We start from the raw sequence: 302 nt of genomic DNA, 5'->3' as shown, positions 1-302 counted from the left end.
AGGGGAGGGCGCTCCCGGCCGCCCGCTCTCCCCCCGAGCTCTCCCTACCTCTTCCCCTTCCCTCTGCTCGCCCTCCCTCCTTCCTGTCTCCCGCCCCCTCTCCGGCCCGGCTTCTCCGCTCTCCCTTCCCTTCTTTCCGTCTCTTTCCTTCTCTCCCTCCCTCCCTCTCCCCCTCTTTAGGGAAATGAGCTCGCTGGAGGGCGGGTTTTCGCCCGGAGCTCGGCCCCCCTCGGGGCCGGGACGGCGATCGGCCGGGCCGGGACGCACGCCAGCCGGAGGCGGGGAGGGCACGGAGCCGGCCG

This window comes from Bison bison, unplaced genomic scaffold (assembly GCF_000754665.1).
Source record: "Bison bison bison isolate TAMUID 2011002044 unplaced genomic scaffold, Bison_UMD1.0 scf7180017864217, whole genome shotgun sequence".
Taxonomy (NCBI): Eukaryota; Metazoa; Chordata; class Mammalia; order Artiodactyla; family Bovidae; genus Bison; species Bison bison.
Note: the sequence above shows the minus strand (reverse complement) of the source record.